The sequence below is a fragment of the Cervus elaphus genome, chromosome 16 (genome assembly GCF_910594005.1).
Source record: "Cervus elaphus chromosome 16, mCerEla1.1, whole genome shotgun sequence".
NCBI lineage: Eukaryota > Metazoa > Chordata > Mammalia > Artiodactyla > Cervidae > Cervus > Cervus elaphus.
In genome coordinates this window covers 1,144,111-1,166,126 of record NC_057830.1, presented here as the reverse complement: position 1 = coordinate 1,166,126, position 22,016 = coordinate 1,144,111, and the positions used below count along the sequence as shown (strand labels likewise).

General features: G+C 53.3%; 1 protein-coding gene across 25 annotated transcripts in view; it reads left to right on the top strand.

Annotated features, from left to right (window-relative positions):
- The window catches only part of MYT1L (myelin transcription factor 1 like), a 394,736-nt gene that overhangs the window by 186,861 nt on the left and 185,859 nt on the right, over positions 1-22,016 (top strand). The gene's annotated exons all lie outside the window — the stretch shown is intronic.

The window sequence follows — 22,016 nt, the reverse complement described above, 5'->3', positions numbered from 1 at the left end:
TTCAGAGTCTGAAGAGTCTGCAGGATTTCCTGCCCTCAGCTGGATTTCCACTCTCCACCACACCTAACTGCCCCGGACACTGCCCTCCTGCTTCACTCTCTGCCTTCACTCAGGCCTCAGACACCTCTCTCTCCTCCCTTCCAGCCCCACAGCTCTGCCTGAAAGTCCAGGCATGCACTTGACACAAACAGGATCCCCAGATGCTGGGGAAGAGCAAACCCAGAATTCTCTTGGAAGAGGAGTGGAGGAGGAACAAATCTGAGCTCTCTGCACATTTGATTAGTGTTGTCCGTGTCCCAAAATTACACAACAGCCCATGCACAATTAATTCACATTTGCTTAGATATTCTATTTTGTTTAGAAGGTGGGGGTTTTTGAAGACTTAGATCTTGTACACGAAACACTTTGAAAAGCTCAGGGTGTTGAACAAATGCCGTGTCCTCACTCCAGCCATTACGCAGAGGAATGTGGGCTTATTTTTCTATCTGTCTAATGGGCATACCACCCGGCACATGCAGACACTCTGGGACAGTCACAGCTCCTCACCAGGAACGTTTACCCTATTCTAGGCGTGGTTCTGGTCGCTGCAGGAGTGTCAATGCGTTGAGTCTTCAGAGCCCCTGTGGTGGAAGTCAGGGGTTAGTCTCATACTACTGATGAGTAAACAGCAGAGAAAGGTCACGGAAACCACCCTCAGCAACAATTAGGGAACGAGGCATCACCCGGGGCCAAATCTAGACAGTCTCAGGCCGACGCCCACACTGTTCCTTCCGCAGCAGATGCTGACTGCCTCGCAGCATCATAGCTTCACACGGTAAGGTAACAGTGTGCTACAGACACATCCAGGTAAATCCGGTCCCAGAGAGAGAGGGAAAAGGCTGTTAACAGGAGGAAAACTTGAGCAAAGTGGAGTGAGATCTCACCTCTTCCCACAGGGGTGACAGGCGTGGGTGCTCTCAGGACCCCGGGCACTGGTCCTGCCGAGTGCTCCTTCCTGTTCCTTTTAGTCTCGGGAGGAGGAGACTCAGGAGCTGAGAAAGAAGGGGGTTGAGACACAGGCTGCGATCTGCCCTCTGCGACTCCGGGGTGGCCGGAGGGACGGTGTGGGGACAGCACGGTGACATTGTGCCCACCAGAACCCGAAGTCGTGCAGGGAGACTTGATAAAAATGACTGCCAAGCACAACTGTGTTTAATGCCAAATAATTTTTAAAGAGTTAAATTATACAGTGAGAGCACTTTGACAGTAAGTCAGTGGGACTTGATCAGAGGCAACTTGTGAAATCGACAACTCTACAGGGTCCCCACGATCTGCAGAGCCTGGCGGGATGTGGCAGCTACCGCCACCTGGTGGCCGAGGGTCTAAATGCCAACAGCTCAGAACCGACTTCAGGTAGAATCAGTAATAGAGGTCAGCTATGAGACACCAGCCAGGCAGCGGGGCGCGCCCAGCTCGACCAGTGAGAGGGGATGATAAGGTGTGTGTGCTTGTGAAGTGTGTGTATAAGTGAGGTGTGTGTGCGTGTGAGGTGTATATGCAAGTGTGTGTGCATGTGAGATGCAGTCTTTTCCCCAAGCAGGGGAGGAGCAGCATGGTGTAATCCTCTACAGCCTGCAAATACCCGGATGCTAGATTGTCAGCGTCTTTTGTTTAAGCGCCAGGCTGGCCGGTGTCTGTCCGGAAACCACTTCGGGCGCCACCGCCTCCCCTCATTCCTCACACGGGTGCGCAAGCAGAAGCACCTGCCTGCAGGGCGCGATCATTTAAGAGAATGAGGCGGAGAACAGCGCTAGGCTGACTTTACTATTATTTCATAAAATAAAAACAAACAACAGAGCTCTTGATGGAAAGTTTAAAGTAGTAGAAAGAGGAGACAGCAGAGAGGTCAGTGCTTTTTTTGAAACGAGTTAGGTCGTGGTCGAGCCACTGGGCGCCTTTCCAGCAGGCAATGAGTCAGTCCTTGTACCTGCATCACCCGCAAGGAGACAGGCCCATGTGGACCTGAACGTTCCCAGATAGAAGCAGTGGATGGTGGGCGATCTGCGGGGGGCTGGGCGTGCAGGGGCAGACCACCCACCATCATGGCCAAGGTGAGGACAGCAGAGAGCAGTGATCAGTTTACATTCCCCTGAGAACGCCTGCTTATAGAACTGAATGCGATTATTAGTAAGATTGTCTGTTAATGAGGTGAGGGCTTGCTGGAGCAGGTGGCTCTGCCCGTGGTGAGCGTAATGTCCTCCCAGATCCGCGACAAGCCGGGCAGTTCCGCAAGTCCGCTTCCCCACCCTGTCTTCTCGTTCACACGCCCCCCCCCCCCCCCCCCCCCCCCCCCCCCCCGCCCGCCACACACACACACACGTGATTCTCCTCTTGGTCATGAATTCTTTTAATGTGCTGCTTATAGTTAATATGCAGAAAGGTTAATGTAGTTTAGCTTGGACATTCAAAATAATAATTTACAATTAGATTAAAGAAAATGCACGTGTAGAAAGGGATCCGCTCGTGGGTCATTTCCGACAAGATGAAGTTGGTACCAGTGTGTCCTGTGACCAGGCTAATCCTCATGCCCTCCTCTGTCACCAACAAGGGACAAATAAGTGATCACTTGGTTCTCAGCCCAGGCCCACCTGGACGGAGGGCCCGTACCCTCCACACTACGCCCTGCTGCTCCTAATGCACTGTTGAAGATGAAACTTTCCTTACAGTGTGGAAACAATGGTCATTTAATCCCTGAAACGTGTGTTAGAATTCAAAGCCATAATCCAGTGCCCGGCACTGAGATAAATTTTTAATATATCCATTACACAAAAACCAAATTTTTAGTTTGCCTTAATTGCTTGGTGGTTAATGACTTCCAAATAAAATATTTATGAGTTTTTACCTTACAACACATCTTTCAGAGGTTACTATTTATTTATGGTAAGCATGAACCCCTAAGTGTCTCTTTATGCAGGCGAAGAGCACTTTGGACTATTTAAAGCACCATTACTACAGTATTATGATTCTTATTTACTCCTAGCAATTGTTCTCTTATTGTTCTTATTCATTTATATTTGACTATGTCAAATATCCCTTCTATGCAACTGAAGCATGTGCGTGAAAGTTCTCTCTTAGCACAAGGCCATGACTGGGTCAGCAAAGGCTCCACTGGGATGACGACCCGCCCCCCGGGGGACACATGCTCCTCTGAGAGTTCTTACCCTAACCAGGCGGCTGACAGTGTAACCTACTGGATACAAGGGCAGGAGAACGGGGGTGGCTCGGCACCCTGAAATCTACTCCCTAGTTACACACAGGTCTCCTGACTCCTGCATCTTTCTCCCAGACGACGGCTTGTCATCCTATTAGCCTCTTTTTATTTTATTAAGAAAATGCCGGTGTTTCTGAAACGACTGCTGCAGAATGTGTACTTGAAGTTTTCCATGGTGGTTGCTTTGGGGTGCAGACGGAGTGGTATCAGACGAATATTACTAAATGTAGATGATCTTCCTTTTGTCATAGCAATTCAAGTTTCATTTAAAAAGGAAAACCTCCCAGAAAAATGGAGGAATTATTTTATATTCACTGGTAGTATCTTGAGGTAGGTGCTTGACAGAATTTGTTTTCATTTCACCGTAGCATCTAAAATCTGAAGAATGTTCCAATATTTCAAATTGCAGCCCACCATTAGGCAAATTTATGACTCTTCTTTATTTAAATTATTGTTGCTGCTTAGTTGCTCAGTTATGTCCTACTTTTTGCCATCCCATGGACTGTGGCACTCCAGGCCTCCCTGTCCTTCACTATCTCCCCGAGCTTGCTCAAACTCATGTCCACTGAGTCGATGATGCCATCCAACCATCTCATCTTCTGTCGTCCCCTTCCCCCACTGCCCTCAATCTTTTCCAGCATCAGGGTCTTTTCCAATGAGTTGGCTCTTCACATCAGGTGGCCAAAGTATTGGAGTTTCAGCTTCAGCTTCAGTCCTTCCAATGACTCTTCAGGGTTGATTCCCTTCAGGATTGACTGGTTTGAGCTCCTGACTGTCCAAGGGACTCTCAAGAGTCTTCTCCAGCACCACAGCTCAAAAGCATCAATTCTTCGGTGCTCAGACTTCTTTATGGTCCAGCTCTCACATTAGTACATGACTACTGGAAAGACCATAGCTTTGACTAGATGGACTTTTGTCAGCAAAGCGATGTCTCTGCTCTTTAATACGCTGCCTAGGTTTGTCATAGCTTTCCTTAACACTGACCATGTGTTGTTTACTTGGGCTCCTTGAGCAATGTCAGGAACAAACAGACAAAAACTCAACTCTTCTGGAATTTGCATCCTGGAGGTACTCAGATAATAGCATTGTAAATAGCTGGATGAGACAGTTTCCAGTGCTGTGAAGCAAATAAGGCAGATGACGAGTGACAGCGTGCGGAGGCCTAGGAGTGGGTAAGGTTCCCTCCAGGGCTGGCGTGGAGGCGGGCAGTCTCACAGGGGAGGGTGGGGCAGGGCCGACCACACGCAGTGCAGGGCCTGTGCCCCAGGGAGGCCCTGGCGGACCCGGACCTGGAGCCCCGGGAGGGCGAGGAGGGCAGAGGAGCCTTAGAACCGCAGGAGGCTGTGCATATTCTGCGTTTTTTGAAAAATGAAGTAGGAAGAGGGTTGGTCCCACAGGCCGGACAAAGAGAGCAACAGCCAAGGAGGTGGAAAGGACTGTGATCTGTGTGCAGCGTGAGGAGCCTGGAAACCAGGACGTGACCCAGCGCCTGAGCGGAGTTTCACTGGTGTTTCCTGCCCCCATTCCTGTGTTCCTCAGGGGCCTGGGGTCTGGGCACGTGTCCTCCACTCATTCGCCGAATGTCATTCATGCTTGGAGGGGGATCTGTGGAGAGCCTCAGCATTCCAGAATGTGGATGATGGACTTGATGCAAGACCCTGCTTTAGGAACACGTATGTTCTCGTGAGATAAACATACATCAAACACCCGAAAGTCAGCCAATATCTAGGTTCTGAGTATGAGCGAGTCCTCGAGGGAGAGAGGGCAGCCCAGCAGGATGTCAGGGAGCCCGTCTGGGAGGAACGCTCATAAAGCCTCCAGTGGAGGCAGCGTCTAAAGCCTGAAGCCAGGGGGATGAGGGAGGCATTCCAGTCTCTCATTTACCAGCGTAAGATCAACCGCCAGGAGATGTGGCCGCAGCCTCAGGGTAACTGTCAGGACAGGAAGAATGCTGTCCCTGCAAGTCCGAGGAATGGCACGGGGATTCTGAGGAAGAAGAGATCCTTCGTCCCACATGTGATACAGAGCAGAGAGTCCCTGCGAGGTCACACGTGGAGAGGCCCCTGCCGCCGCCAAGGTCACGGTCCTCGCCTGGATGGTTGTACAACCTGTGTGAGGGTTAAATGAAACAAGGTCTGCAAAGCCACCTCACCTAGATCGTCAGGCAGGTTTCCGGCGTGGTGTGGCTGAGTCTTACCAGCTCTCACAAGGTTGCGGGCTGGGGCGCCCACCTCCCTTCTCCTCGCCTCCACGGGACTGCCGTCAGGAGGCTCGAGCAGCCGGTCGGCTGGCCTTCCCGGGGACGCGCGGTGGGCCTCCTGGGGCAGGGCTGCCTCCTCGGGGAGTTAGGATGCCGCTCTGTCTCCCAATCTCACAGGAGGGTGTGGCGGTCACCCGCCCGTCCTGCCCCAGAAGTGGAGCAGCGGCTACTCTCCAGGGCCCGTCTCGTCTCGTCTGTCACTCGGCTGCAGGCTAGGGAGGAGGAGTCAAGACGGAGTCTGGCGGCCTCAGTCCCCGCGGGAGACGGCGTGACCACCATGGTCACCATGGTGACCGTCGTGTGACGGGCAGGGAGTGTGTCCCTGCCACACACTGTCCGTCCATGGTCACCCCCTCAGCCCCCTCGGCACGTCATGCAGACGACAAGACTTAGTCCAGGCAGCCTCGGGAACTCGCCAGGGCCCAGGTCAGGCTGTTTCCAAGGAGTCTGTGTAGTGAGACCCTCCCCAGATGGCATCCTGCCCGGAGGCCCATGGAGGTGCCAGCAGGTTCCCAGAGATCTGCACAGTCCACGTCTGATGCCCTGCTTAGGCCCCTGCTGCCCAGCCCCTGGCCGTCTCCCCCGTGGGGTCCGTCAGGCTCCCTCTGGGCCCCCGGCCATCTCCCACCCCCTGGGGTCTGTCAGGCTCCCTCTGGCGGTGACACTGTCACTTCTCGAGAAGCTGGCAAAGGGGCCGCGCCCCGAGTCACACGCCCCAGAGAGCATCTAGGACAGGCCTCTCCTGGGATTGGGGTCACCTGAGTGATGACCGAGCAGGTGAGTTGGTGTGGCCCAGGGAGGGGTCGCCCAGCATGGCAGCAGTCAGGAGGAGGGCTGGGGGGGACGTGTGCGGCGTCGGCGGCCCAGGCGGGTCCCCCGGGGCGGAGCCTCCCCTTCTCCCCCGGCCTTTCCTAGGCTTACACACAGCATGCCTGAGCGCAAACCTTCGCCCGTGGCCCAGCCCATCTCTGCTGGGGCTGCAGCCCCCCGAGGTGATGCCCCCCGCCACCTGGCGATCCGTGCTGGGTGCCCGTGACCCAGGACGGCACCCGTGCACACACGTGCCAGGCCACATTCCTCTGTGCTAGAACGGCCTTTCCACACCAGTGCTGGTGAATCTCATTTGCTTTTCCACTCACTCTCCAAAGTCACACACGGACGAGGCTCCCAAGGCCTCAGGGAGGTGTCTTGTCGGCCTTGCCCCTCCTTCACCTCACCCGCACCCCGCCCACTCTGGGAGCGAGGCCCCGGCGTGGCCGTGTCGGGGCTGGACGGACACCCTGCGTGTCCTGTTCAGGCGCAGGTGTTCGGGAGGCCGCGCTCCACCAGCGTCAGGAGCTCCGAGCTGGTGGCAGAGCTGAAATGCACATCCTGGGGGCCTCGCCCTTTAAAGGCTCTCAGTGGTCCTGACTGGGCCCCGAAGGAGCTGACCCAGCGCTCCTGGGCTCTGGCGCTGCCCCGGAGCCCGGTCAGCATCGCCTCCCCGCTTCCAGCTGCCCAAGGTGCGGAGCCGGCCCCCGAGGGGCCAGTCCTCCATCAAGGGCAGTCCTCAGGGCTATGCCCCCTCCCGGGGGGTCCGACTGACAGAATGTCCCTTCTGGCAAATGTCTGCCACTCGGTGTATGGACGATTCTGGGGCGTCCTTCCCTGGACCCCTCCATGGTAAACACCCCACAACGGCGCTGGCGGACCCAGCCTAAAAGCTCAGCTCACAGCTCGTGAGGACTCCGTCTTTATAATGAGGACTCTGCAATCAGAGCTTTTCCATGCTTACCCGTGATTACTGTAATTATCTCTGAGGGACAGTGTGGACATCACTGAGGCGGAACCCACAGCCTTGCAGCAGTTGGCACGTGACTGAGGTGACCTGCCCTTGCCCATATTATGACCACTGCGGTGTAGACAGGGAACCACCTCAGTGAGCAAAGGCCAGATGGGAGGAGGGGCAGGGGCTGCACAGGCCGCGTCTGGAGAAGCATGCATTTAATAAGCATGTCTGAACCACGGCCGTCTATAATGCATTGTACGCGACCTCCCAGAGTATAGCAGGTATAGCAAGTGCACTCCACAGGTCTAGATAACAGAACAGGTACTCAACATCCAGAAGGAAAAAAACAACTGCTGCAAGCATTATAAAATCTGATGGCTTACACATTTCAGTTCAGTTCAGTTGCTCAGTCATGTCCGACTCTTTGTGACCCCATGGACTGCAGCACGCCAGGCATCCCTGTCCATCACCAGCTCCCAGAGCTTGCTCAAACTCATGTCCATTGATGCCATCCAACCATCTCCTCCTCTGTCATCCCTTTCTCCTGCCTTCAATCTTTCCCAGCATCAGGGTCTTTTCCAATGAGTCAGTTCTTCGCATCAAGTGGCCAAAGTATTGGAGCTTCAGAAATGAGGATGATAGAAATAAGTGAGAAGTGGCCCTTCCCCGGCAGTCCTGTGGTTAAGACTCTGTGCTTCCACTACAGGGGGCAAGTGTTCTAAGGTCAGGGCACTAAGATCCCACATGCTGTGTGGTGAGACCAAAAAAACTTAAATAAGTGAGAATAAGAAAAAATGGGCTTCTCCGGTGGCTCAGCGATAAAAGAATCTGCCTGCAATGCAGGAGACTTGAATTCAATTCCTGGGTCGGGAAGATCCCCTGGAGAAGGAAATGGCAACCCACTCCAGTATTCTCACCTACAAAATCCCATGGATAGAGGAGCCTGGAGGTCTATAGTTCATAGGGTTGCAAAGATTCAGACATGACTTAGTGAGTAAATAACAACAACAATAAAAGCTGCTGACTTTGTTTCAGTTCAAAAGCATCAATTCTTTGGCACTCAGCTTTCTTTATAGTCCAACTCCCACATCCATACATGACCACTAGAAAAACCATAGCTTTGACTAGACAGACCTTTGTTGGCAAAGTAATGTCTCTGCTTTTTAATATGCTGTCTAGGTTGGTCATCGCTTTTCTTACAAGGAGCAAGCGTCTTTTAATTTCATGGCTGCAGTCACAATCTGCAGTGATTTTGGAGCCCGAGAAAATAAAGTTTGTCACCGTTTTCACTGTTTCCCCATCTATTTGCCATGAAGTGATGGGGCCAGATGCCACGATCTTCATTTTCTGAATGTTGTATTTTAACCCAGCTTTTTCACTCTCCTCTTTCACTTTCATCAAGAGGCTCTTTAGTTCTTCTTCACTTGCTGCCGTAATGGTGGTGTCATCTGCATATCTGAGGTTATTGATATTTCTCCAGGCAGTCTTGATTCCAGCTGGTGCTTCATCCAGCTCAACATTTTTCATGATGTACTCTGCATATAAGTTAAATAAGCAGGGTAACAATGTACAGCCTTGATGTACTCCTTTCCTTCAGATTTTATTCATGTGTTTCCTGCTTCACCAGCACTGGCTCTTCCTGGCCCATGTGCCAGACCCGGGCTGGTGCTTCCTAAAGGTTGCTTAGTGGACTGTGGTTCTCAGCACGGCTGTGTGATGCAGGCATCATGGTCTCTGCTCTACAGACGAGGCTCCTCATGCACCCTGAGGTCAGCTAAGCAGCAAAGACCATGCCGACCCAACCCACACCTGCTCCGTCTGACCCCACGGCCAGGCTCACAACCACCACGGCTGGACTCTGGGCAGTGAAAGGCCCTCCCAACCCCAGGGAAACCACAGGCTGCAGGATGTGGGGGCAGGTTTAGGGGCACAGAGTAGACCCAAATTTGGGGCATATTGAATTTGAAGCATCAGGGAAATATCTGACACTGTTTATATATACGTATATTTCTGGAAGTTGGGAGGGTGTATACTGAGCACCTGGGTGTAGATGTCTAAGTCGTGGAACTTTCACTCCTGGGCGTGAATTTTATTTTAATCAGAGTCACACACAGACGCTATACTGAATGTACCACCCAGTGTAATGGCAATAAAGGCAAGCAGTTAGCATAGACTCTCATCTGACTCTCTCTGGCAAGTTCCTCTAAAAAATAAAAAGTGAGTTTTCCCAAGGGAGCAGGTGCACAGAGTGCTTGCTCAGGGCTTCAGACCAGCACTGCGGGAGTCAGAGCGGCTCCCCCAGCAAGGCAGCTGCGTGGAGCCTCACGGGGACACAGGTTCCTCTGAGCACAATAAACATGGCACAAGTCACAGAGCCGATGCAATCGCAACGCGTTTAACTTTGGTTTCAACCAGCGATTGCTTTAAAGTCATGTGCATCCCGAGTTATCGTAATGATTCCTGTGTCCTTGGTATAAGAATGCATCGCACATAGTTAGCCTCATCTTTTTATTGGAATTCATTGTTTGTTTTCCTCAAAACGAACCACAGAAGGCATACAGAAAATTCCATCTTTGTTCCATGTTGTTTCCTAAGGTGATCTTTTGGGAGCCTCAACTCTGGCAAGAGTCTCTAAACAATTTACCTTCCAAACATCTATCCATTCTGCAAATACGCAGAAGTGCAACAGTGATTCATGAAGAATCCTTGAGTGTGTATCACAGCTTCCTGTTAGGAGATGTGAACGGGCTCCGAGGGACATGTCATCTAGTCCCCGTTAGCTCTGTCCCCACTGATACAGTCTTGCTTAAGAAAAAAATAGCATCCTGTCAGAGGGAAAAAAATCCAAAAATGAAAAACATAGTGAACACAGGAAAGGAGGCAATTGCTCACATGCCCAGCAGAAATGAAGAGGAAAAAAAAGGGGGTGTATTAACAAAGTTTTACTCTCCCTCCAAAATGGAGGAAAGCAGAAGTGGGAGGGACAGAGACCATCCTCCAGGCACAGGCTGGGCGTGTGTTTAGGCCTCTCTTATGCCGCCCACTGCAGCAGCCCCTCCTCATGTGGAAACTAAGCCCTCCTCCCAGCCCCTCTGCAGCCCTGGTTTGCCATCTCCCACGAGTGGGTCCCGAATGGACCACTGAGCTCAAAGCTTCAGACCCGCCATGGCCACGGTCACACATTTCCTTCCCTCACTGGCATCACACAGGAGCTTCTGCAAAACGACACCATTAAGTCTCATTTTCTGAAGATTAACTGAGCCATTCTTGTCTTAGGTGTAGCATGCAATCATCAACAAATACAGGAGATAACATTACAGAATATGAGAAAATAAGTAGGTAATTTGCCAACGATTAAAAGGGTTGCCACTATGACCTAATGTTTTGTTTTCGGCGTCCCCCACTGAAGAATTTAATTATTGCGCTGATTGCCCTGTCAGCCCACTCTGGACGGGTAAGTCTTCTCCTTTAAGGAGAGTGACAATGGCTACGGATTGAGAAGTTTGGATGGGAATAAGGAGCCTTATGGACTCTCAGGTATGGCAGCAAACACCTTCGCTGCCTCCGGCCCTGGCCTGAGAATGAAAGTGAGGGTTGCTCAGTCGTGTCCGACTCTTTAACCACATGGACTACACAGTCCATGGAATTCTCCAGGCCGGAGCACTGGAGTGGGTGGCTGTTCCCTTCTCCAGGGGATCTTCCCAACCCAGGGATCGAACCCAGGTCTCCCGCACTGCAGGCGGATTCTTTAGCACTGAGGCCTGAAGACCCCCAAAGTCTCCATCCAAGATGACCCTGTCCGGGTACCCAGTGGAAGGAGCCAGGGAAGGTGCTCCCCACATTACACTCAAAGTCTTTACCACCGTGACTGGCGGAAGACGACCCCAAAACTGGACAAACCACAGGAAGCAGCAGGTATCACATGAGTAACTGAGCACAAAGACCTTCAGTGTCCGTGATGGCCGCTCAGACCCCGGGCAGCCGGCTTCGGATCAGTGCTACTGTAGACGAGGAACAGCCACTCCTGGACCAGCCCCTGGGGTGCCCCATCCACCCCATCCACGTAAACTGTGTGCAGGGGCCGCTCACTCAGGAAGATGCCTGTGCTTTCAGCTCCCTCCCACCCCGGAGAGTACTGCTTAATTCTTATTTGAAATTGTAACCTTCTGATTCCACCCCAGTGTGGTGTCTGGGTCCAGTACCTTGACATCACTCAGGGCAGATTTCCTCCCGCCTTCGGAGAGCTGTGAGTCTTCCCGGAGGACCTTGCCTCCTGGGAGCATGCTGCCCCACTGCAGCTCCTGTTGCTGTCGTTCTCGGTTGACACCTTTTTTTCTCTCCTGATTTCATCCGCATTGAGCTTGCTATCTGCCCCGCGGCACCTGCATGGAGGATGTGAGGCAGTTCCAGCATGACCTGCACAGAGCCGTTTGTTCTCACGTTCAGAGTGTGTTAAAAGTCCATCAGTGACTCACAGGAGCTACCAGGATGGGAGAGCCTAACCTCTCTTAAAAGGAGCCTCACACGTAATTGAAAAGGATTGGCCAGAGGTGATGGCAACATGTCAGCGTCTGCCCTTTCTGAGGAGCCAGGAAGCTGGTTCTGTGTTTACAGCACTGGTCTGTGCCAACTTCACGTCCACCCCGGGAGCCACCCCTTTGCTGCCCTTTCACTGTACCTGGAAACCAGCGTGAGATTGGCTTTTGTTCCTCCAGGAGGAGGGGCCGAGTGTCTGCAGGCGGGTGCCCGCAGGAGCAGGAGGGGACAGCCAGGGGAAGGGACAGGTGGGCCTGGGCTGGCTCACCGCTTGACCAGATGCAGGGGACACGCTTGTGCGCACACACACGGGAGCTGCAGTCATCAGGACTCAGGCTGCTCATCGTAATTGGTTCAGTTCACCCAACGTGGCGGCTCTCAGAGCATCGGGCGATGCCCTTGTCGTCTCACTGGCCACTGGCCAAGCCATCACTCAGAGGCCGTCCCCTTAGGCCCTGCAGTGGCCTCAGAGCTCGGGGCTAACCTCCTTATTTGGGGAGCAGGAGGCCGGCCGCCTGGGGGTGACGAGCCGCTGCCTCACTGTGTCTTGGGACCTGCTGCCTGACTTTGAGGACAGCAAGGATGAAGCCCTGCAGGGCGCCGGCACAGACAGGGCTAAGCTCATTGTGGCTGTCGAGGGGTGATTAGTTTTTTAATGTGGGTCCTTGTGGAGGACATTGTAAATATATTTGTCTCATGGCTGTTTTGCTGCCGTGGCGGGTGAGCTTTTTTTCACCCCAAACATCGAAATCCTCACATGTAAGCCACCCCATGCAGAGATTTCTTTGCGAATTAAAGGGAAATATGCAGACTTGTGAACGTGCAGAGGAATTTTCTAAACCTCCTCTTGGGGATGGTGTCCATAGCAACAGTAGGCTCTGCTGTGAAGGAATTCTCAATTAGCACTAAATACATGGAGGCTGGTATCAGGTTTCCATGCACAGAGCATCCATCTTTACAGGGATTTCAAGATATTTTGTACTTTATGACATTATATGATATTAAAATAATATACTTTTGCACTGTTTGCATTTATTATGTGCAGGACTTCCATGCCGGCATGTATTCAACAGGAGAGCTATCGTAGATGCTCTGGGTGGACGTGGTTAGATGCAGATAAGGACAAGGGCTCCTACTGAGATGAAAATCTGGGCTCCGTTTGACCTGGACAATTGGCTTAACCTACGCAGGACCCGGTGCTTGAGGGTTCAATTAATTAGATTATATATATTCCAAGATGTATTGTCAAGTGAAGAGCCAAACAGAGCCGTGCAGAGCAGACAGACCACTGTCTCTGTGATAAATGGGAGAGGATGGGAGGCTTTTGTGTGCAGACATGCAGAGAATGTCTGCAGCTCCCTCAGAATCCGAGGACAAGGTTTACAGGCGTTGGGGGGCTAAGAATCCGGCAGACGCTGAGAGATGAAGAAGGAAAGATGTTTCACAGTAGATTCCGACTGCCGTCTGGTTTTAAACCATGTTAACAACTTGCCTATAAAAATTTAATTTAAAAAGAAAATACAGATTTGTTTCATCCATGGCCCGAACCAATCCGTGTACGGTAACTCTCGTAACAGTGCCGTTCAGGCATTCACGGCTCACGGAATATGCACATGGCTTTCTGCCAGGACCATGCACAAGCAAGTCAGGTCTCCTGCAGGGGAGGTCTAGGAGACCAGGGCAAGCACAGAAATAGCTCGAACACGTCCACGCGGCGGTGCTGTGTCTCCCGGCAGGGATCCAGTGAGCTAGAATGACAGTCGGGGTGGGGGATCAGAAAGGCTTCTTGTGTACGTGATCTGGGAAAGGATGTGCCCAAGGATAAGGAGAGGGTGCTCGGTCTGTCTGGAATCGGCACCCACACGGGCACCTGGAATGGAGACGCTTCATCACAGAGCCTGCTTTCTGAAAAGGTCGTGACTGCTGATTCTCTCAGATGAAGTCATACCGTAATAGCTGCCATTTCACAATTTATAGAACAGATGCAGGGCGAAGTATTTAAGTGCATTATCTCCTTTAATCGTTAAACCCTATCAGTGGATGGATAAATGGATGGATGGATGGGTGGATTTAACGTTTGGGCAAACTCACTTTGCTTTAATGTTACGATTTCGTTTTACCGATATTAAAAATAGTGCTTAGAGGGGTGAAGCAACCCACACGAGGTTCATGCCGAGCCCACAGTGGAGGAGGATTAGGTCCTTGACACGAAGCTTTTCACATCTGAGCACTTGGAAACCAGCCTCTCACCCTGCCCATGGGGGCGAGAGAATGCCTCCCACATAAAAGTGAGTTTATAAACCCTTTGTTCTCTCAAGGCCTATCCAGAGACATGTAAATAGCATATAAAGGGTCAATCAAACCTAATCAGGAATTACTTTAAGAGAGCAGTGACGCTGTGTCCAGCTCTCTGGAGGGCAGTGGACAATGCTTCGGGGAAGCCAGTTCCCAAGAGGGAAGTCCTTGCTCCACCCAGTCCAAAGACAGGCCACCTGTGCGGGGGGAGGGACCTGGGCTCCAGGTGGGCCTGGACCTTTATGTTCATGTACTTAACACTTCTTGTCTTTAGTATCGAAAGTGTGGCAGAATATGATTGAATTGTGTCGGCGTTTACGTTAGTCTTCGGCTCAACGTGGAGCTAAAAGGTGATACTTCATGTGTGCCTCCCTGCCGTGAGTTTTGAGCCGGGACTTAGCAAAGAGAGTCGTGAGCAGGGATTGGCTGAGCAGAAAGAATAAATATACGTGCCAGGACGGACGTGCTGCCAGAGGAGGTGAGACACCCAGAGACAGTCGCTTCCGCGAAGAGAACCAAGCCTCAGGTTCCAATCCCATTGGCTCCTCTCTGTGTGTGCTCTCATAGTTTTTCTGAAATTTATCTGAATTTTTATTTCCACCTCCCACGCTGCTGGGTCCTTCCTTTTTCTTCGAGATTTTTATCTGAGATCTCAGGGGCCCACGTGTTTGGGGGCAGGGGCTGAGGAGGGAGCGGAGGCCCCTCCAGCTCTTTACGTCATCGGCAGCATGGATGACGTCACCGGCAGCGTGGATGACGTCATCTGCAGCGTCACTGGGATTCCCTGAGCTGTGGTCAGCCGTAGACAAGGGTCCACCACCCTCCGCTCAGGCCGACCTCCTCAGAGAGTCCGGGTTTGGGATGATTTCTCCTGGACTGGCCTCCTTAGTGAATTCTTCCCTGATCTACTGCAAGTTTTGGTTCAAAGCCTCGGGGAGCTTTCCCCTGGCTTCTGCTGACCCCTCTCTTCCTGGAGATAAAAGCGTGAAGCCCAGCCTCCCGGGTGATAGTGAGACCTGGGCCAGCTCAGGAGCAAGGGGGCTTGGAGCCTTGACCCTTCAGCGGACACGCCTGTTTCTTATTGATCCGAGGTCTTTCCTGTTTCCTTCGGCTTCCGATTTCCTGTCTATGCTGAGAGACAACTTGCCTACTCAGAGTTTCTGGCAGGAAACAAGATGGAGTGATCTGAACACTACTTAACGTCCTCGTCTTCCTGAGAGCCTGTGTCGGTTATAAAGCTCAGCACGTCCGCTGCAGGGCTGCACAAGTTGCCTTGCAGGGAGGTGTCCGTGACCTTGGCAGGCTGTCTCTCAATCTTAGGTTAGTTGCAGACAAAGGCTATACTGTTTTCACTCTTTGTTAGGATATTTTGATCAGCACTTCAAGTAAAGCAAAGTGGATTTTGATGAGTAAATGTGTGCCCTCACCTTCTCACTACATTAACTAACAGCCGGCTCTTACCTTTGGATGTAAGTGACGTAATGCCAACCTGCCTGGAGAAAGTGCTAGAGGGAATTTGCTGGAGGCCCAGTGGTCAAGACTCTGGGCTTCCACTGCAGGGTACACGGGTTTGGTCCCTGGTCAGGGAACTTAAGATTTGGCATGCTGCATGATGCAGACAAAAAAAAAAAAAAAAAATAGCAAAAAGAAACAAAATGCTGGATGTCCCTACAAGCCTGTCTTTCTTTGCACTAATTCTTCCAAGGAGATTCCATTCTGAGATCTGTTTGCCATGAACCTTCCACAGGCTTTGTGTATTAGTAGCCAATGGTTCCCTATTTTTTTTAATCATCTCTTTTTTTTTTAAGTGAGAAGAAGCAAATGAGTCCAAAATTGAAGCAGAAAATCCTCTGCAAGCAAAATGTTCAGTTTTGTTTTGATGGAAGCAGACCCGATTCCCTGTTGAAAGTCAGTGTTAGTTGCTTAGTTGTGTCCAACTCTTTGTGATCCCATGGACTGTAGCCACCGGGCGTTCCTCCATCCATGGGATTTTATAAGCAAAACCACTGGAGTGGGTTTGCCATTTCAGGGATCTTCCCAACCCAGTGATTGAACCCAAGTCTCCTGCATTCCAGACAGATTCTTTACCACCTGAGCCACCAGGGAAACCTGGAAGGTGCTAAGGATCCAAGAAAATGACCTGGGTGGAGGTCAGCTATGTGGCAACAGTGATTTAAACGTTGGGAGTGGTCATCTCAGCCAGAGGACCATGTCGTGGGGTAGAAGTGGACGAGGGGAGGAGGTTTCTGGCCTTTGGGAGAGTGAGGTGTGCTGTGCTGCAGAGCCCATATCTTTGCTTCCAGACGAGGCTGCTTTCCATCCATGGCCTGGGGAGGCCAGTGGGGGGCGAGGGGGGCGGGGCTCATGCTGAACCCCGTGGTCCTGCCAGGAGGCTCTGCTCTCTGGGATCCAGGACGTGCTCCGGTCTCTGCCCCACGATACTCGGGGCTGCTGGGGAGCAGGTGTCCAGTGGGTGGTCTGGCTTCTGGTGCCCTCCCTGTAGAGGCGACCGGTGCCACGTAAGCTCACCCCAGCGTCGACGTGCAGGCAGAAGATGCCTGCAAACCCGCCTTTCCTGCAACCTCTGCTTCTCTCATGACGGGCATCTTGGCCCCAGGAAGCCAGCTGTCAAGTCAAGTCTAGCTTGGCTCTCTGTTTTCCCAACGGCCACCCCAGGTTGTGCCCTGGAGGCTGCTGGGCCAGATGATTCTCTGTAGTGGGAGCTGTCCTGGGCTTCCTAGGACACTGGGCAGCAATCTCGGCCCCACCCAGCAGACCCCGGAAGCCCTCCACGTCCTCCAGGGTTGTAACATGCTAGACGTCTCGACCTGGCCTTCTTCTGAGGGAGGTGTGGTTGCCTGTTAGTCAGGAACAGACAGAACTCTAACGGGTTCAGGACGGTCTAATGAGTCATCGACATGAACCCTGCCTCAGTCATGTGACTCGGGCCTGGCTGAGGGGTTTAGTCTCCATATGACATTCTTTCATGTTCAGACTCTTAAAAAAATACACAAAATATTGGAGTGATTGGAAAGACAATAACTGTCTCCTGAAAGAAAGAGAAATCATTTCTCAAGGCCATGATAAAAGGAGTTATGCAGGTGTCTCTGATATGTGGGCTTATTTATCAGAATAAATGTGATTATTTAAATAAAATGCTTATTATGTGTCCAGGGAATGTGAGGGAGACTTCGGGACTCCTGCGTCCACTCTATGTCCGTGGAGGCAGCGGAGTCACCCAAGCCTGCAGACGTGGACAGGACCTGCTGGCTGGCTGCCACCGCGGGTCACTCTGAGGAAAGCCACTGTCAGCGGGGAGCTCCTCGTGGATAGTAATGTGTTCAGTCTTGCCAGTCATCCTGGGGACCCGAGCAGATGCGTAAGCTCTACATCTGTCCTCCACACGCCTGTCCTCAGGCTGAGAAGGTGAAATGTCCCCCTGAGGAGTGAGAGGCAGGGGCCAAATGCAGGCAGGACAGCTGGACACCTGCTGGACACCCGGGGGCTCCGGGGCTGCAGAGGCCCCTCAGGAGCCGCAGACATGGCATGTTTCTGGGGGGCGGGGATATTTGAATCAGTTTCCCAGCCCGTGTTGTCCAGCGTGTGGGTCACTATGGCAGGAGGACCTCCCGCCCCGACCTCTGGTCCAGAAGAACACGGAAGGCTCTCGTTCCCTTTGGGGTGTCACGGATGCTGGAGGCAGCTGGTCCCCCGGCCCTGAGGGAACCTTCCCCGAGGCAGCGTGACTCCTGCCTCGGGGCCTCCAGGGTGAATGCCCTGCCCAGCTCAGATCTGCCGTCGACCTTGAAAGGCTGATCTTCCCCTGACGTTGCAGACACAGCACGAATGTCGAGTTCCTCCCAGAAAGGAAGTGGCAGCAGCGGGCGCAGGGGAGACCCCAGCACGGGGCGGCAGGGGAGGAAGCGGGAAGACACGGGTACGATCAGGGCTCGCAGTGAGCAGGACGCAGCTGGTTAGACGGACCGCGCCAGCCAGCCCCCGCCGTCAGCGCCCCCCCGCAGGTAGCGCAGACCGCGCGCAGGCCCCTGCGCCCCCTCCCGCCGCACCCACCTCCTCCCTGCTCGGGTACCCGGATGTTCTCGGGCCCAGGCCAGGCGGACGTGCTGGACTGACCGCCGCCCGGGGCACCCAGGCCACACCCACTTTGAGGTCAGCGTCCTGAACACAGCGCTGCGAACCTCATGACCGAGCGTCTGTTACAACAGCATTCTCTGCTGTGGTTTTTCTGCCTTGGTTTGTCTGGTGAACTTTCTGGAGGACAGAATCTTATGAGGGTCCAGCTGCCTTTTCCACGGGCTCCTGTATTGATTTTCCGATGCATTTTTTCCTGCCTTCTAGAGAAATTGCAGTCACACATCACTTTACCTTGGGGGTGGGGGCAAAGGTGCCCTGCCAAGAAAAAACCAAGTCTCCCTCACCAAGGGCCTTTTCTCCTCTGGCCTTAAAACTCAGTCTGCACACGGCCCCGCTCGGCTGTCACGATAAGTAACATTTCCTTCTTGCTCACCACATCCCAGCAGTTCTGCGCCGTGCGCTGAGGTTCTTTATTCCTTCTTCACTCATCATAAGTGTCCTGAAAGCTGGATGTTTCTTTACACCCGCATGTAGAAACGAGATCATCTGAGAGGCTAACAGAAAGCTCAGAGGCAGAGGTCCAGCAAGCTGACCGTGACCACAAAGCCAGCACGTGGCCAGGGCGGTCGTGGAGGCCAAATAGACCTGATTTTGTACAGCTGTGGCTTCCGCATGAGGGGCGCCTGGCCCCGAGGTCCGGGGACCACAGCTCGCCGGGGCTCTGGATTGGGGGCAGGGAGGGGCTGCTCCCCTGGGTGCCTGGGAGCCAGTCAGGAGCAGCCTGGGCTCCTCCAGCATCCGGGCTCCTTAGCAGGTACATGGCTCTCTCCCTAGTGACCTTCTCTCATAGTCCTCCTCCGGGTCTGCAATCTGTTGCCAGGTAACAAAGTCTGGCAGCTCTTAGAGGCTTTGGGGAGATGCCCCGACGGCCTCTGGGTCTGCACATGGGGGAGCCAGGCATAGCCGAGCTGGACCCCGTCTCAGGCTCTCCCAGGGGGCGGGCAAGGTGTCAGCTGGGACCAAGTCTCCCAGAGTCTCCCCTGGGGCAGGAGCCACAGCCCAGAGGCGGCGCCAGTGAGGACCGGGCCCTCGGGGGCTGCATGAAGCCTCCACTCAGGCAGTTGGCTCCAGGCTGCCAGAGCACGAAGACGACCAGAACTGGGGAACCCTGGTGCCTGAGACTCAGCCTGGAAGTGACAGCTTGCCCCCTTGGCTGAGTTCTGTTAGGATAAGTGAGCCCCCGGCCCTTCACACCCAGAGAAGGGTGTCCCTCCTCTTGTGAACGCCTGGGTGGGAGCCAGCCAGCTGGGCCTTCCCAAGCAGAGTTCATGCGGGTGGTCGTCACTCGGCTTCTTTGCTGATCCACACACACCCCCACCTGCCTCCAACACACACAAGCTGCTGCTTCCTCGGCACCAAGGCTGAGCGTCTCTTCTCTGATCCATCCCGTCCTCCTGCCAAGGGTCCCAGCCCTCCTCCTCCTTGGGGCTGATTCCACGATATTTTAGGATTCTAGGTGTTGGAGAGGTGGTTGGCGGTTGCTGGTAAGGGGCAAACGGCACCCAGTTTGACATCATCAGTTCAGCAGCTGCAGGCGGCGCTATGATGGAGGCCTTTGCCCAGGCTGTCTGGGTCCATCCCCCCAGAGGGCGAGGACAACAGGGGTGTCCACCCACTGCCCACCCCACCCCAAACCCCATGCACAGGGCACCCCTCTGCCAACCAGGCCACGTGACAGGAGTCTAAGAGGCTGGCGGGCCTGTCAATCACCAGGTCTCAGCTCAGGCAGAGCCGGGCAGGGCTTGGCACCTGGAGCCTCCCAGCCCTGAAGGACGTCCTGAGAAACGTGGCGGCAGGTGGGCAGGGGGGTTTCCTGCTGAGTGGCTGCCCCTGGATGGGGGTCGTCGTGTGAGCTAGAAGGGACCGCCCACACCGTCCCCACAGCGTGGGCAGGTCCCCCGGAAGGCTCACGGGTCCCCCGAGCCTCACCTTCAGGGGCCCCGGACAGCCCAGCAGCAGACCACTAAGACATCCTGATGGGGGGCAGCGGGTGGGGCCCGCGAGGCCACAGACTGCTTCCTCCCGGCAGTCCTCTGCCGCAGGCCCGGCCGGGGGCTGGTGGGGGGAGCTGCTGGGGGCGGCGGGCACAGAGCTGGAGCTGACAGCACCTCCTGATGCCGCTGGCTATTTTCCTAACCACGAGGTACCCTCCTCGCCATGCAGGGAGGTGCCTGCAGGGAGAGCTCGCCCTGTATTCTGGAAGGCTGGAAACCATCTGACCCCAGTGTGAACTCAGCCTACACAAGCAGCCTTCTGATGAGGTCATGACGCATTATTTCTGAGATTCTGTCCCCTCAAGAGTGTGACTGTCGGACGTTAAGTTCCAACAAAACGCTCCCATATGATCGTGTCACTATAAACGTTAGAATGTTATACACTGTGTTAGGAGGAAGCCTGTTCTTTCACTGTGATTAATTCTAAAATGATTAGTTCCTGAGTTATTGCTTAAAAGAAACATTGTCGTCTAATGGCCGTGAAGCTGCGGTCAGAATTTCTGATGTGAGGTCTTGCGTTCACAAGAGATGCTGACCACTGACATGGTTGTGGAATCATTTGCTGATGTGAAAAAGAAAATGGGTGAGTGTTCAAACACATAGCCAGCACGAAGTCATGGAAACAGATACGCTAACTTTATGCAGAACACGTCAGGGCCCCTCTGGCTGGCGAGCCTGACGTGGGGTTCGGCTCCTTCACCCCCGTGGGAGAACCTCTGTGCGGTCCTGCCTCCCATTTGTGGGTCACCCCCCCCAGCCCCGCCCAGGCGGGTGCGGCACTGATTTCATCCCGACTGCGACCCTCCTACTTCTCTCCGTGGCTGTTCTTGTCTGTGGCTGGGGAGGATCTCTCTGGGTAGTTGCCAGCGTCTTTTTCTGTTGATGGTTGTTCAGCAGTTGTGATCTTGGTATTCTCGTAAGAAGGGGTGAGCACACGTCCTTTCATTCTGCCATCTTGTTTGGGACTGAGGTGTACACTCTATTTATTGCTAAAATAGGTAATAAGCCAGCACCTACTGTGTGGCACAGGGAACTCTGCCCAATGCTCCATAGTGACCTAAAGGGGAAAAGCGTCTGAGAAAGAATGCATGCGTGTATATGTGTAACCGAATGTACCATGCACCTGAAACTAAACAACACCATTAATCAACCATACTCCAATATAAAATTTTTTTTAAAAAAGACATTTAAAAAACACACAGAAGAGCCACTGGGTCCAAAGGTTGAGTCCCACGCTGAGCCCATCGGTGTTGACACCCGTGCCACCCAGGAGGCAGTTCTGCAGGACGCCTGGGGTCAGCCCAGATCTGTCTGAGGGGCAGCTGGCCTGGTGGGAGTTAGGAACTCTGCCAACGCCAGGAGCACATTTATGGTCTCTGACGACGTTTAGAAACTGAAATGAAAATGCCACCGGCTAGAGAAAGAGCCCACGGTATCCCTGGCTCGCTCTGCCATGGAAACCCGCATTCTTGATGCCTTTATTGAGAGTTGTTCCACATGCTCTGAAAGTCCCCCATTAAGAGCGTGTAGCTCAGGGACTCCGTGGGGCCACAGAGCTGCGTGACTCACCGTAACCTGAGGCAGGACTTAGCTCCCCGGCAGGAGCGCCTCCCCTCAGCCCACTCCCCTTCTCCCCAGCCCTTGGTAACCGGGAGTCTACTTGCCATTTTGAGGGATTTACCTCTTTTCTACCTCTTCCATTTCACATAATTGGAATCAAACAATACGAGGTGGTTTTGTGATTTGTGGTCTTTTAAT